Genomic DNA, 16,755 nt, shown 5'->3' with positions numbered 1-16,755 from the left:
CTGCCACTCCAGTAAAGTGTTATAATCCTTAGGGCCCTCCTAATAACTATATTAATGCCTCGGGGAGCTATTGGCTAATGATCGCTAATCTCTTTACCTGTGTTTTTAATTCACACCGGACTATTAATCACAAGCTCCAAATTATAAAGAAATTAAAATTATACCAACTGTCTTCATTATTTAATTACTTTTCAGCTAAGACAATTATCAATTATGATTAAAATTTAATTAAAATTTGATTTAATTTTACGTAGAAAAAAGATTTTTTTCACTACTAACACACATGCTTTGTTTACTATGTAATACGCATGCCTGAAATCAAGGATTTGTATGCTGAAATTCTCTTCCGCAGATTTGACACTAAATTGTAAATTTAAAATTGCTACATGCTAAATAAAGCAAGTGCAACTATTTTCATTAAGATTCTTACATTATTAAAGCTAAAACATCAAAAAGCTGATGTTTTCCTGTGAATTTGATCAATAAAACTAATCCCGGAAATGAGTCCGGAATTGTTCGTTTTAGTATTATCGCATTACATCCGGTTTTAATTGCAGGTGGCAGTTAGGTCCGCTGCTGTATGCCCTGAGGTAATCGGTGCCCTGAGGTAATCGTGGTAATGCTCTATTGATTAAATACGCACGAAAATATAGTTCTTATTTAGATAGATCTTAATACAAAATTTTAATGTGACCAAATACCAAAGATGTCAAGAAACTTCCCAAATGATTTTATTATTGTATTCACCGATCATTTATTTCGTATGTACGTGTAGGGTGGGGATGGCTGGTAACATGATAAACTTCTTTTTTTTTTTTTTTTTATAAAAGTTCAATTAATGATCTGAAGTATTCATTCATGACAGGGTTACCTGAGGTAACCCCAATTATAACAACAAATACAACCATTAAACTCAAGTCAACTGAGGTAACTCTATATATACATCACATAAACAATACAAATCTATGAAGTCCTACATTCTAAATTAAGAAATTGTGTTATTAAAATATAAATGTATACACTAGCAAAGTATGTACTAAAAATTCTTTCATAACAGGGTAACCTGCGGTAACCCAAACAATAACAGCAAATACAACCTATTTAACTCAAGTTAATTCAGATCACCTTTACATATACATCACATAAACAATATAATTTCAATGAATTCCTACATAACAAAAGAAGAAAATGGTTTGTTACAGCATAAATGCATATACTAGCAAAGTATCTACTAAGTATTTTGTTATGACAGGGTTACCTTAGGTAACCCATAAAATAGCAACAAGTATTATCCATTGATATCAAGTTAACTAAAGTCGCTTTTCCGATATATCACATAAACAATACACATCTATGAGGCCTACATGTAAAATAAAGAAATTCTTTGATTACAACATAAATGTTTTCACTAGCAAACCATCTAATAAGCATTCTTTATAACATGGGTACCTGAGGTAACCCAAGACATAATTACAAATATAACCCACTTAACTTAACTGAAGTAAACTGAGATCACCTTTACATGTACATCAAATAAACAATACAACTTTCATGAAGTCCTACATTTAAAATAAAGAAGGTTGTTTATAACAATAAATGTAAACACTACCAAAGTATCTACGAAGTATTAATTCATGACAGGGTTACATGAGGTAACCCCAATAATTACAATAAATACAACCCATTCAACTCAAGTTAACTCAGGTAACATTTATATATACCTCGCATACACAATACAAATCTATGAAGTCCTACATTTTAGATTAAGAAATTGTGTCATTACAGAATAAATGCATATACCAACAAATTTTCTACGAAGTATTCTTTCATAACAGAGATACCTCATGTTATTTCAAAAATAACAACAAATATAATCCATTCAAATTAAGATAACTTAAGTCGCCTTTCCTGAATATCATATAAACAATACTTATCTATGAAGTCCAAAATGAAATAGTAAATGGTTTATTAGAAGTTAAATGTATACTCTGGAAAACTATCTACGACGTATTCTTACGTGACAGGGTTACTAGTACCTCAGATAACCAAAACAATCACAACAAAGATAACCCATCTATAACTCAAGTTCACTCAGGTTACCTTTAAATATATATACATCACATAAACAATACAAATCTATGAAGTACTACATTTCAAATTCGAAAATTGTGGAATTACAATATGAATGTATACACTAGCAAAGTATCAACTAAGAATTCTTTCATAGCAGGGTTACCTGAGGTAACTTAAACAATAACAGCAATTATTTCATATCGGTTGAGAATAAGATTCTCTTATTGGATAAATCGGGGTCACATGGCATTCATTATTCTTCAGTAATAAATTCCATCGGTCATTAACAGAAAAAAACAGACCAGAAAACCGGTCGTTAACGAACTTTTAAATGATAATGACCTGTGGGGCGTGGTTTCCGTCTGATATTGACCGTTGGGGCGTGGTTTCCGTCTGATAATGACCGCTAGGGCGTGATTTCTCTGTTTAGACAGATTTACCTGTTATGAAACATGTTCCTGATTTTAATATTATATTTAAGTTGTTGAATTGTTTATTATATGTTTTCGTTAAATATAAAATTAAAGATAACTTGATTAATATTCATATACTGAAAAATTGCACTAAAATGAATGGCAATATTACTACGACTGGTCTTCACTCTTTCTCATAGAAATCGTACAACAACTCGAGTTCGCTTAAGGCATTTTGAATTTACGAGAATTTTCCAAAACATGGTTTCTCAATGAAATAAACATAATAGTTCTTGAAAAACTTGTCATTATCGTGATACATGGACTACCCGTAGGACAGTGGTATTGACTGCGACAGCGATAATGACCTCGCCTTTGGCTCAGTCATTATCACTATCTTAGTCAATACCACTGTCCTGTGGGCAGTCCATATATCACGATAATGACCAGTTTTTCAAGAACTATTATATAAATACAACCTATTTAACTCAAGTTAATTCAGATCACCTTTACATATACATCACATAGAAATTTATAACTTCAAAGAATTCCTACATTAAAAATCAAGAGGTTGGTTTATAACACCATTAATGCATATACTAGCAAAGTATCTACTAAATATTCTGTCATGCACGGTTACCTCAGGTAAATCATAAAATAGAAACAAGTATTATCCATTCATATCAAGTTAACTTAAGTCGCCTTTCCAATATATCACATAAACAATACCCATCTATGAAGTCCTTCATTTCAAATAAAGAAATTTTTTGATTACAACATAAATGTTTACACTAGCAAACTATCTAAAAAGCATTCTTCATAACATGGGTACCTGAGGTAACCCCAGACATAATTACAAATATAACCCACATAACTGAAGTTAACTGAGGTCACCTTTACATGTGCATCACATAAAAAATACAACTTTCATGAAGTCCTACATTTAAAATAAAGAAGTTTGTTTATTACAATTAATGTAAACACTAGCAAAGTGTCTACGAAGGATTCATTCATTACAGGGTTACCTCAGGTAACCATAACAATAATAACAAAGATAACCCATCTAACTCAAGTTAACTGAGGTCACCTTTATATATATACATCACATAAACAATACAACTTTCATGAAGTCCGACATTTGAAATAAAGAAGTTTGTTTATTACAATTAATGTAAACAATAGCAAAGTATCTACAAAGAATTCATTCATTACAGGGTTACATCAGGTAACCCAATAATAACAACAAATACAACCAATATAACTCAAGTAAACTCAGGTATCAACTTTAAATATATATGCTTCACATAAACCATACAAATCTATGAAGTCCTACATTTTTAAATTTAGAAATTGTGTATTTAAAATATAAATGTATACACTTACAAAGTATATACTAAGAATTCTTTCATAGCAGGGTTACCTGAGGTAACTAATACAAAACAACAAAAACAACCTATTTAACCCAAGTTAATTCAGATCACCTTTACATATACATCACATAAACAATATAACTTTAATGAATTCCTACATTAAAAATGAAGAAGTTGATATATTACACCATAAATGGATATACTAGCAAAGTATCTACTAAATATTCTGTCATGACAGGTTACCTCAGGTAACCCATGAAATAGAAACAAGTATTATCCATTCATATCAAGTTAACTTAAGTCGCCTTTCAGAAAAATCACATAAACAATACACAGCTATGAAGTCCTACATTTAAAATAAAGAAATTGTCCGATAACAACATAAATGTTTACACTAGCAAACTATCTCAAAAGCATTCTTCATATCATGGGTACCTGAGGTAACCCCAGACATAATTACAAATATAACCCACTTAACTGAAGTTAACTGAGGTCACCTTTACATGTGCATCACATAAACAATACAACTTTCATGAAGTCCTACATTTAAAATAAAGAAGTTTGTTTATTACAATTAATGTAAACACTAGCAAAGTGTCTACGAAGGATTCATTCATTACAGGGTTACCTTAGGTAACCATAACAATAACAACAAAGATAACCCATCTAACTCAAATTCACTGAGGTCACCTTTAAATATATATGCATCACATAAACAATACAAATCTATGAAGTCCTACATTTCAAATAAAAAAATTGTGGAATTACAATACAAATGTATACACTAGCAAAGTATCTACTAAGAATTCTTTCATAGCAGGGTTACCTGAGGTAACCAATACAATAACAACAAATACAACCTATTTAACTCAAGTGAATTCAGATCACCTTTACATATACATCACATAAACATTATAACTTCAATGAATTTCTACATTAAAAACGAAGAAATTGGTTTATTACACCATAAATGCATATACTAGCAAAGTATCTACTAAGTATTCTGTCATGACAGGATTACCTCAGGTAACCCATAAAATAGCAACAAGTATTATCCATTCATATCAAGTTAACTTAAGTCGCCTTTCCGGTATATCACATAAACAATACACATCTATGAAGTCCTTCATTTAAAACAAAGAAATATAAATGTTTACAATAGCAAACTTTCTAAAAACCATTCTTCATGTCATGGGTACTCGAGGTAACCCCAGACATAATTACAAATATAACCCACTTAACTGAAGTTAACTGAGTTCACCTTTACATGTACATCACATAAGCAATACAACTTTCATGAAGTACTACATTTGAAATAAAGAAGTTTGTTTATTACAATTAATGTAAACACTAGCAAAGTATCTACGAAGAATTCATTCATTACAGGGTTACCTGAGACAGGGTTACCTCAGGTAGCCTAATAATAACAACAAATACAACCCTTTTAACTCAAGTTTACTCAGGTAACATATATCTATACATCGCATAAACAATACAAATCTATGAAGTCCTACATTTTAAATTAAGAAATTGTGTAATTACAACATCAATGCATATACCAGAAAAGTATGTACGAAGTATTCTTTCATAACAGGGTTACCTCAGGTAACCCCAAAAATAACAGTAAATATAATCAATTCAAATAAAGTTAACTTAAGTTGCCTTTCCTAAATATCATATAAACAATACACATCTATGAAGTTCAAATTTGTAAAAAAGTAAATCGTTTATTACAACTTAAATGTATATTCTGGAAAACTATCTACAAAGTATTCTTACATGACAGGATAACCTCGGGTAACCATACCAATAACATCAAATAAAAAATACAAATCTATGAAGTCCTACATTTTTAAATTAAGAAATTGTGTGATTAAAATACAAATGTATACACTAGCATAGTATCTACTAATATTGTTTTCATAACAGGGTTACCTGAGGTTACCCAAGCAATAACAGCAATTACAACAAATTTAACTCAAGTTAATTCAGATCACCTTTACATTTACATCACATAAACAATATAACTTCAATGAATTCCTACATTGAAAATGAAGAAGTTGGTTTATTACACCATAAATACATAATCTAACAAAGTATCTACTAAGTATTCTGTCATGACAGGGTTACCTCAGGTAACCCATAAAATTGCTACAAGTATAATCCATTTAAATCGAGTTAAGACAGATCGCATTTTCTAAATATCGCGTAAGCAATTTACATCTGTGAAGTCCTATATGTAAAATAAAGAAATTGTTTGATTACAACATAAATGTTTACACTAGCAAACTATCTAATAAGCATTCTTTCATAACAGGGGTACCTGAGGTAACCCCAAATATAATTGCAAATATAACCCACTTAACTGAAGTTATTTGAGATCACCTTTACATATATATCTCATAAACAATATAACTTCAATGAATTTCTACATTCAAAATGAATAAGTTAGTTTATTACAATTAGTGTAAAGACTATCAAAGTATCTTCGAAGTATTCATTCATGACAGGGTTACCTCAGGTAACCCCAATTATAACGACAAATACAATCCATTTAACTCAAGTGAACTCATGTAACATTTACATATAATCGCATAAACAATACAAATCTATGAAGTCCTACATTTTAAATTAAGAAATTGTGTAATTACAGCATAAATGCATATACCAGCAAAGTATCTACGAAGTATTCTTTCATAACAGGATTACCTCAGGTAACCCAAAAAATAACAACAAATATAATCGATTCAAATCAAATTAACATAAGGTTGCAGTCTTGTTATTGACTGCTCCATAGGCTTACATGCAAAACAGCTGATCTTAGAAAAAAAATCATGTTCATATCATGTATGTACCAAAGTGAAATTGTGATTTAATTGAAAAAAGGGGGTCTTGCCACGAAGAATAAAACGTTACGCAATCGTGAAGTCAACTCATTTTTTTTTCTACTGTCTGTTTGCTATTTTTACTAGACCTCACCACTTCAAGTAAACATGATATTCTTCCATTTTCCTGCAATGATATCCCAAAAAGATGCAAGATTTTTTAAAAAGTCTATATTTATGTTTCCATTCACCATAAACCTATAAACAAACAGAAAAAAATGAGTTCAGAAAAAAATTCAGTCTACTAAATTATCTGTAAATCTCATTCTTGTCTATCTTTATGAATAACCTGACCATGCACAGTTGTACAGCGGTTCACTGAGGTAACCTGACCATGCACAAGAGTACAATGGTTCCCTGAGGTAACCTGACCATGCACAGTTGTACTGTGGTTCCCTGAGGTAACATGACCATGCACATTAGTACAATGGTTCCCTGAGGAAACCTACCATGCACAGTAGTACAATGGTTCCTGAAGTATTCTGACCAGGCACAGTAGTGCAATTGTTCCCTGAGGTAACCTGACCATGCACAGAAGTACAATGGTTCCCTGAAGTAATCTGACCATGTACAGTAGTACAATGGTTCCCTTGGTAAACCTGACCATGCACAGTATTACAATGGTTCCCTGAGGTAACATGACAATGCACAGTAGTACAATGGTTCCCTGAGGTAACCTGGCCATGCACAGTAGTACAGTGGGGTTCCCTGAGGTAACATTACCATGTACAGTAGTGCAATGGTTCCCTGAGGAAACCTGACAATGCACAGTAGTACAATGGTTCCCTGAGGTAACCTTACCATGCACATTAGTACAATGGTTCCCTGAGATAAACTTACCATGCACAGTAGTACAATGGTTCCCTGAGGTAACCTGGCAATGCACAGAAGTACAATGGTTCCCTGCAGTAACCTGACCATGTACAGTAGTACAATGATTCCCTTGGGAAACCTGACCATGCACAGTAGTACAATGGTCACCTGAGGTAGCATGACAATGCACAATAGTACAATGGTTCCTTGAGGTAACCTGACCATACACAGTAGTAGTGTGGTTCCCTGAGGTAACATGACCATGTACAGGAGTAGAAGTAAAAACACAAAAATACTAAACTCCAAGGAAAATTCAAAAAGGAAAATCAAAAATCAAAAGGCAAAATCAAAAGTCCAAACACATTAAACAAATGGATAACACAATGGTTCCCTGAGGTAACCTGACCATGCACAGAAGCACAATTTTTCCTGAGGTAACCTGACCATGCACAGTAGTACAATGGTTCCCTGAGATAATAAACTGACCATGCACAGCAGTACAATGGTTCCCTGAGGTAACATGACCATGTACAGTAGTTCAATGGTTCCCTGAAGTAATCTGATCATGCACAGTAGTGCAATGATTCTCTGAAGTAACCTGACCATGCATAGTAGTGCAATGATTCCCTAATTACTTACCATGCACAGTAGTACAATTGTTCCCTGAAGTTATCTGACCATGCAGGGTAGTACAATGATTCCCTGAGGTTACCTACCATGCAGAGTAGTACAATGGTTTCCTGAAGAAACCTGACCATGCACAGTAGTGCATTGGTTCCCTGAGGTAACCTGACCATGCACAGTAGTACAATGATTCCTTGAGGTGAACTCACAATACACAACAGTACAATGGTTCCCTGAGGTACCATGACCATGCACAGTAGAACAACGTTTCCCTGAGGAGACTTGAACATGCACAATAGTACAATGGTTCCCTGAGGTTACCTGACAATGCCCAGTTGTATTGTGGTAACCTGGTGTAACATGACCATGCACAGTAGTATAATGATTCTCTGAGGTTACCTACCATGCACAGTAGTACAATGGTTCACTTAAGTAACCTGAATATACACAGTTCAATGGTTCCCTGCAGTTTAGTATAATGGTTCCCTTGGGTTACTTGACCATGCCCAGTTGTACAGTGGTTCCCTGAGGAAACCTGACAATGCGCAGTAGTACAATGGTTCCCTGAGGTAACCTGACAATGCGCAGTAGTACAATGGTTCCCTGAGGTAACCTGACCATGCACAGTAGTACAATGGTTCCCTGAGATAAACTTACCATGCACAGTAGTATGATGGTTCCCTGAGGTAACCTGACTATGCACAGTAGAACAATGATTTCCTAAGGTAACATAGCCATACAGAGAAGTACAATGGTTCCCTGAGGTAACCTGACCATGAACAGTTGCACAGTGGTTCCCTGAGTAACCTGAACATGCACAGTAGTACAATGATTTCCTGAGGTAATCTGACCATACACAGTAGTACAATGATTCCCTGAGGCAACTTACCATGCACAGTAGTACAATGGTTCCCTGAGGTAACCTGACCAGGCACAGTTGTACAATGGTTCCCTGAGGTAACCTGACCATGCACAGTAGTACAATGGTTCCCTAAAGTAACCTGACCATGTCAATAGTACAATGGTTCCCTTGGGAAACCTGACCATGCACAGTAGTACAAAGGTTCCCTGAGGTAACATGACAATGCACAGTAGTACAATGGTTCCCTGAGGGAACCTGACCATACACAGTAGTACAGTGGTTCCCTGAGGTAACCTGACCATGCACAGTAGTGCAATGGTTCCCTCGGTAACATGACCATGCACAGTAGTACAATGGATCCCTGAGGTAACCAGACCATGCACAGTAGAACAATGGTTCTTTGAAGTAACCCGATCATCATGCACAGTAGTACCATGGTTCCCTGAGGTAACCTTGCCATGCACAGTAGTACAGTGGTTCCCTGAGGTAACCTGGTCATGTATAGCAATTTACATATGACCTGAGGTAACCTTGTCATGTACAGTAATTTACAGATGACCTGAGATAACCTGGTCATGTACAGTAATTTACAGATGACCTGAGGTAGCCCGTCCGTGAAAAAAAGAACATAGATGTTATCTGGACGGACTAAGCTGACGAAGGGAGTTATGAACATTCAATTGTGGTCACCTGAGGTTTGTAGAAAATTAGCGTTTTGCAAAATTTATCTGTGGTAACATGCAGCTGGTACAATGACCATGAAGTTGTGACCTTAGGTAACCTCACCATATTCTAACATACAGGGGTATTCTGAGGTTACATATTTATATACAGTAGTTAAGAAATGACATTAGTTAACATGTGCACTTGACCATGTATAGAAATGTAGAAGTGCGCTGAGGAAAACTAATAAAAATAGTGTTTTGTAAAGTTTATACAAAATGTGGTACCGTATAGCGGGTTATTTTCGCGGGGTGTAAATTTTCGCGGATAGAACAAAATCGCCAAAATAAATTCCGCCAATTTAAAAATGTACATGCAAAGGTAATGCTAAAAATGTTGAATCCGCCAAAATTATAACCGCCAAAATTTTTCGTATACCCTTTTCAATGAAAATCGCGAAATTTTACACCCGCGAAAATAACCCGCTATACGGTAATACGAGTATGTGCAGTAATGCAGAGTAACCTCACCATGTACAGAAATACAAAGGTAATATTAGGTAACCTCACAATGTTCAATCATACAGAGGTGACCTGAGGTAGCCTCACCATGTGCGCAATCATAGATATGATCTGAGATACAGGAAATTCACAGTAATTTAGAGATGACCTAAGGTTATCTGACCATGTACAAAAGTCCACTGGAGATGTGAGGGTTTTCCTTGAAAATATCCAACATCTCTCAAATAAGATTGATTAAGACAATTAACATTCTAAAAAAGCAGTTATATACTGTATAACCTGTGCTTGTAACTACGTTACTTTCAAAGTAATGTCAAATGAAAAAACAAATAGATTACTGTTCGTACTGCAATGTTTCTCTTTTTTGATAATGGTGAATAAAATCATTTTAGTATGTACTGGCTGGTCATCATCGCGTATGATACGATTTTGATACTCATACACAGCTAATGAATATTATGCATGAATATAGATAAGATCAGCACGTGTAGCCATAGACTGAGAGTTGTAGATTTGTAGTGTAAATATATAGATGCCGTTTATAGAATACAAAATTAGATCAGAAACATAGTAATTAAAATAGAGAAAGGAAATGGTGAATATGTCAAAGCGACAACCACCCGACCATAGAGCAGATAACGGTCGAAGGCAACCAATGGGTCTCCAATGTAGCGAGAATTCCCGCAGCTGTAGGTGTCCTTCAGCTGGCCCCTAAAAATATGCATAATAGTTCAGTGATAATGGACGTCATACTAAACTCCGAATTATACACAAGAAACTAAAATTTAAAATCATACAAGCCTAACAAAGGCCAGAGGCTCCTGACTTGGGACATGCGCAAAATTGCGGCGGGGTTAAACATGTTTATGAGATCTCAACCCTCCCCTTATACATCTAGCCAGTGTAGAAAAGTAAAAGCATAACAATACGCACATTATAATTCAGTTCAAGAGAAGTCCGAGTCCGATGTCAAAAGATGTAACAAAAGAAAATAAATAAAATGACAATAGTACATAAATAACAACAGACTACTAGCAGTTAACTTACATGCCAGCTCCAGACCTCAATTAAACTGATTGAAAGATTATGTGTTCATCATATGAATATCAGGCACAATCCCTCCCGTTAGGGGTTTAGTATCATACTATCATAAAATATATGAGAAGAACATAACCCGTGTCATGCCAACAACTGTTTTTTTTAGAAATAGATGTGTTTAGTTCCGATTCAAAGACTCTATCAGTGAATCAATATTAAAGCCAAAATATGCAATCTTTAATGACCTGACAACAGTATCGTAACTATATCCCTTTTTAATAAGTCTATTTAAAGGTTTTGTTAGTTTCTGAGGAGAATACTGACATTTTTGTTCTTTATATAGAATATTTCCATAAAAAATTGGATGTGAAATACTTGAACGTATAAGATGTTTGCATGTTGAGTTAAATTTACGAATTATTTCCTTATACCGATGATAAAATTTAGTAAATGTTTTGACCAGTTTGTGATATCGAAAACCCTGGTGTAATCATTTTTTAGTAATACATAAATTTCTCTCGCTAAAATCTAATACGTTGTTACATACACGAAAGAATCGTACAAGTTGAGATATATAAACACCATAAGATGATGACAAGGGAACGTCACCATCTTCAAATGAATAATTAACAATAGGAAATGAAAAAACATCTCTCTTATCAACAATTTTTGTATTAATCTTCCCGTTCATGATATAGATATCAAGATCGAGGAAAGGGCAGTGGTCATTGTTATCATTAGCTTTAATTAAAGTAAGTTCTACAGGATAAATTTCTTTATTATACATACGGAAGTCGTTATTATTGAGAGCCAATATATCATCCAAATATCTAAAAGTATTGTTAAATTTTTGTATCAAATATTGTTTTGATGGGTCTTTGCTAATTTAAGTCATAAATTGTAACTCATAACAATAAAAAAAAAACAGGTCCGCAATAATTGGTTCACAGTTAGTCCCCATTGGAATTCCAATAACTTGACGATATACGGAATCTCTAAAGCGAACAAAAATGTTATCAAATAAAAATTCAAGCGCATAAATAGTATCAAAGCATGTCCAATCGACATAGTTCTTTTGTTTATTGCTACTAAAAAATGATCGCAAAGAGTTTGAACATATGTACTCGCATTCCGACTTTTTAAATGCCCAGTTAATTAGGGATGTGAATTTTTTCTTAATAAGAATATGAGGCAAAGTGGTATATAGAGTAGAAAAATCTAAACTTTGAACAGATTTAAAATCACCATTGCATGCATGCAATTTTTTGACACTCCAAAAGTAATTAATTCCACTATTTTCAAGGGCCTTATTTGAACAATTTATTATCAGGTTTTTTTATTGTACCAAGTGTACTAGTAAGTAAAACAGACAATTTAGTAGTTGAACAATGGACAGTGGCGGGTCCAGGGGTGTTCTGAGTATAGGCACCTTTTTTTTTTTTTTTTAGATCAATGCATTTGAATGGAAACATATAGTTGGAACCCCCTCCTTGTGTCCTGAATTGGGAACCCCCCTTTTTTAAATGGATGGATCCGCCACTGCCCCTCATGCAGTCGGACAAGATGGACTGATTTTCAATAACCTATCTATTAAATGTTATCATTTTCTACTTATATATGTTACTTTAAAAGAAGTAATCAAAATCAATATATGCGTAATCTGTCCATATGTTAGTGTCATATATTATTAACTACTAGTATTTTAAAGCCAATCGAGTAAAATACGGATCTATTAATGTATGCTTTGCTTAATATACTTTGATATAATTGATAGAATACTTTTCACATATCGATTGTTTGTACAACTTTTATGAGAAAAAAAAACGTATGTGCCTGCCCCAAGTCAGGAGCCTGTAACTCAGTGGTTGTCGTTTCTTTACTATTTGTTTTTGTTCATTTGTTTTATATAATTAAGGCCGTTAGTTTTCTCGTTTCAATTGGATTTCATTGTTATTTCTGAACCTTTTATAGATGACAATGCGATATGGACTTTGCTCATTGTTGAAGGCCGTAAGGTGACCTACAGTTGTTAATTTCTGTGTCCTTTTGTGGACAGTTGTCTCATTGGGATTTATACCACAGCTTCTTTTTTATATGTATCATTATTGAACGCATACATATCGTCATCTAGGTTCTTCTATTTTAATTGTATATATATATATTTATATCTACTACCCCTTTCGAATAAACAAAGAATGGTACACAAAGAAGCTTTAAATAAAATACATTTCAAACAAAGATAAGAAAAAACCAACGAAAGTGTTAATTATTGAACAATTTTGCATTAGTGTTAATGCTAATCTTACAGTGCAAGATGCATACACTTAAATTCAAATAATGCCGTGACAGTTTATAGCGATATTTTTTGTAACAGCTCAGTGGCGGGTCCAGGGGTGTTCTGGGGATAGGAACCCTTTTTTTGGAGATCAATGCATTTGAATGGGAACTTATAGTTGGAACCCCCTCCTTGTGTCCTGGATTGGGGACTCCCCCTTTAAAAAAAAGAAATGAATCCGCCACTGCCCCTCATGTAGTCGAACAAGATGGACTGATTTTGATAACCTATCTATTAAATGTTATCATTTTCTACTTATATATGTTACTTTAAAAGAAGTAACCAAAATCAATATATGCGTAATCCCCCCCCCCCCTCCCCGAAAATCAAATGTTTGCTGCCTTAGGCATGTGTGGATAACTTTTAATCTCTAATAGTTAGTTTAAATAATTGTATGTACATTTATTTACATAAATCTCTATGAAACCAGTTTTTGACAACTATTATTATAAAAGTTTAAATCGCCATTCAAAAAGTGTTTTCTTTTTAATTATTTTAAGTCATTTACGTTTCACTAAATAAATATCTGTTCACGTTGCAATGATCACAAATAAACCAAATATTTGAATTTTTTTCGTGAATTATTTGTCGTAACTTATTGTAAAAAATTGTATGTGTTCCTGTTTTCTCCTATTTTTCGCACATATACTGTCAGTCGAAATAGAAAGTACAATGATGTATTTTTAGTTTATTCTATTTTTAGATCATGTTATTACTACGCAAATGGGCACTATTGCCACGATTACCTGAGGGCACCGATTACCTCAGGGCATACAGCAGCGGACCTAACTGCCATCTGCGTTTTAATTTCGACTTCAGAATCAAAAGAAACGTAAGCCATGACTGAGAAAATTATCATTTTGAGTCATTAAAATCATTTTATTTTTAAACTGTTGCCTTCCCTTAATTGCTCTTGATCGATTTTAGGAAAATGGTAGGATAAATCATGAAGTAAATGCGATGCAACAGTAAAACAAGTTTGTTGATGCTACGAGTATGAGCATACTCATGCAGTAATGAGATTTTGACAATGTTTTTGAAAAGGGGCACCAACTTTTAAGTTATATGAAAATGACCGAAATAAGGTGAAAAAATTTCCGGATCCTTGGGTATGACTATACCACTTTTACCAATTTTAAGAAACATTGTTGAATTTTATTTATGGAAGCTTACTTTTCATTTATATAAATTTAAGATTAATATTTCTGAGATGTAGGTTATGGATTGTCTCTACTTATAAAGGGGGAGGATTCGCAGTTATTCAATATATTTAATTAAATTGTATTCAGGCGCGTAGCTCCCTATACGCCAACACGCAGTTGCATGCACATGAATTCAGCATGCAAAAAAAAATGTCAAAATAAAAATTCATATCATTTGGCATGCAAAAAAAAAATGTCAAAATAAAAATTTAAAGGAAACACAAATATGTTGTTTATAATAAACAAATCATTTAAAAATTGTATGTTTTCGAATATCATAAATACAGTTGTGAAAATGAATAATCAGTCCCTTGCTTTAATGAAAATGAAAAATCTTGCTTCAATAGTGCAGAAAATGAATAATTTCCTCTTAGATTATATTACAAAATTAAATAACCGATCAAAAACAAATCCTCCTGCCCCCCCTCCCCCCCCCCCAGAATACCAAATGGTCGACCCCTAAGTCTATATAGGATTTTTTTTCTGCAACAAGTGCCTCAAACCATATGTTTTAAGATTTTGGATAAAGGACCACAAAAGGTAAAAGTCCAATTCAAAATTAAATGTTTTAAGTTCTTAGACTACATTCATTCTGTGTCAGAAACCTATTCTGTTTTGACTATTTGATCACAATCCAAATTCAGAGCTGTATCAGGCTTTAATGTTGTGTCCATACTTGCCCCAACTGTTCAGGATTCGACCTCTGCTGTAGTATCAAGCTGCTCCCTGTGGCGCATCTGGTTTATTTGAAGGGTATAGATGTTCCCGACCTGTTTATTAGTGGAATTGTGAATCAGGCCATTACTCTTCTCAATTGTATTAATGCATACTTTTCATGTTGGGAGAGTTACCCTTATTTTTGAAGGCTGTATGGTTGCCTATAATTGCTTTGTCATTTGAACATTTGTGGGTAGTTGTCTTACTGGCAATCTTATTACATATTTTAATTTTTATACGTATCCATCCTTCAGAAAAATTGTTCCAAATGTAATGAATACCCTCCAGGCTTGCCTTCATCTTCCTTTTATCTTCATTGGAACAATTTTTTTTTGGGGCGGGGGGGGGGGGAGGGTTCCAAACCTGTTGTTTATAAGTTGCAAATCAGGCCATTACTTTTCTTAATTTAATTGTTGCTTACAGAGCTCCAGATAAGCTGCGTATTTGCGTGATCACGCACTACAAATGATAATAAACCCAATGCAATTGCCCATTGCAGGGTTCAAGAAGTTAGAACCCAATTAGTTCAAAGGAAAACCCAATTATATGCCAAAACCATGAGTGCTCAACCCTTTTATTGGCTACCATTTTCGTTATTTACCCTTATCTGTTTAGTCGTCGCGTAAATCTATTTGTATAATATTTATAATTGGAAATGTCCTTTTGTTCTAAAAATAGATCCCTGCATCAAGTAGCTGAAATGGGTCCCTGCTGGAATTTTCCGTTGCCCTAAGGTACACATGTTTTTGAAAACATTTCGATCTTCTCAGCGTTTATCCAATTAGCGTGTGTCATTTTGACATATTTTTTCGAATTGCTCGGGATTTATCATAACATACATTGAATTAAAACGAAAGTGAATGTCCGGTAAAAAAATTGAATAGAAGCATGTTTTCAGCTTCTTTTGAATAGCTGAGGGAAAGTTATGATGATAACAAGCCTCAAGCCAGTGATTTTAGGAAGCGTCCATCTGACGCACAGGCGTGTTTGCATAACTTAACGAGAACATTGCTAATAAACACGGGGTTTCGTCAAAAAAAAACTCAGTTGGAAAAAGTGAAAGGCCAAATCATGATATGTAGTTGGAAAGCATCGGAAACCAAAAGTTCTAATAAGGAATCACTTAACCCAGATTTATGTAAATTGAATAAAACAAAAACATTCAAGAATAGTTATAGAGTTTATATACTATTTTTTTTCATTTTACGGTTTAATAATGAGTGATAAAAAATTCTGAGA

The sequence above is a fragment of the Mytilus galloprovincialis genome, chromosome 1, assembly GCF_965363235.1.
Source record: "Mytilus galloprovincialis chromosome 1, xbMytGall1.hap1.1, whole genome shotgun sequence".
Taxonomy (NCBI): Eukaryota; Metazoa; Mollusca; class Bivalvia; order Mytilida; family Mytilidae; genus Mytilus; species Mytilus galloprovincialis.
The sequence above is the reverse complement of the archived record's forward strand: the minus strand, read 5'-3'. Positions refer to the sequence as shown.